Source organism: Cherax quadricarinatus, chromosome 88 (assembly GCF_038502225.1).
Source record: "Cherax quadricarinatus isolate ZL_2023a chromosome 88, ASM3850222v1, whole genome shotgun sequence".
NCBI lineage: Eukaryota > Metazoa > Arthropoda > Malacostraca > Decapoda > Parastacidae > Cherax > Cherax quadricarinatus.
In genome coordinates, this window is record NC_091379.1 from 7,057,956 (window position 1) to 7,059,495 (window position 1,540).

The window sequence follows — 1,540 nt, forward strand, 5'->3', positions numbered from 1 at the left end:
ATCTAAGGCACATACTAAAACATATTTAAAAACCTATGACCGCTTGCCGGATTTGCCATTTTCAAAATGGAGTCTGCCACTACTACTACTACTAATTCATCGACAGAGTTGATTCATTCCCACTGAGTCTGAAGGAATGCTTTCTAACATCTTGTGATTCACTTGTGTTTTTAACATCCAGCAGTGCCCTCCAGTACCTGTTTCTTAATTATTTCAACGTTATTCGAAAGGAACGGATTTAAATTTGCTTTAACGAGAAATGCTAAATTTGGCTACAAAGAAAGATGTAGGTTCTACATCCACGGATTGTTTTGGGAGAGAGTAGTCATCTTGGACATGCTCCCGCCACGTGAAACTTAAGCAGTTAGTGTAATAATTTTGTTATGTGGTAGTAACAAACTATTTACCAATGAATGGCCTGAAACAATTATAATGAGCTGTTTAAAGATATATAACTTCAGTTACGAAAGCATTACAATGTAGGTTGTATGTATTACGGATTATTTATACTATCCAGTTACTTGGGTAAAATTTTCTTTGAAGCCTTGAAACGTGACGCTTTTAACCTCTTAATTAAGACTAGATTCCGGGAAAAAAAAACACGGAACTGGTAGGGTTTGAACTTATGTCGAATGAGTCGTAAAACTCCAGGAAATTACTAACCTGGTATCATCAACGTTGCGTTGAAGGCGATCAGAGCACAACTGGACGCTTCCAGCAGATGCTTCTTACAGGCAAATAACAAGGAATTTATTTATATTGACGTGACACACAAGCCACCCAAACTGCGGATTGCTGATTGGTCAAGTCAGAGGGAAACCAGGTGATTGGTGTAGGCCACTAGTGTCCTGCAGTGGTGCACGATGATTGGTGAACGTCATTAGGGTCCAAGTCGAGTGAGGAGCAGTGGCTGGTTGATGTAAAAAGGTGAACTATACCGTGACTGGTGGATCTGAAGGGGTGGACAAACCTGCCCCTCACACTCACCACTGAACACGAACTTTTTTAACTCACACAAAGTCTACGACAGATGTCACAGCCGTGAATAACGAACTCTGGCTGACAGTACCTTAAGTACAACAGGCTTTCTGAGTGAAGAATTAAAGCGACAATATCGTGGCTAAGAGCATTTCACTGAGGAGAGGATACTTACGGTAACGTTTCGCTCTTTCCTGGACCATTGTCAAGTCACTACTTTAACTTTAAAATGGGTAGTTATTCGTGAAGTCTGTCTGCGTGTTATGTCTATCTGGTCAGTACTATTATGTGTACCTGTTTAATTATTAACGTGAATCACTACATTTTAATATCTGTAGATTTGCTTTGCATTTTTATTAGTGTGTACTCACCTGGTTGTGGTTGCAGGGGTCGATTAACAGCTCCTGGTCCCGCCTCCTCACTGGTCGCTGCTAGATCACTCTTCCTTCTCCATGAGCTTTATCGTACCTCTTCTTAAAACTATGTATGGATCCTGCCTCCACTAAATCACTTCCCAGACTTCCACTTCCTGACAACTCTGTGACTGAAAAAAAACTTCCTA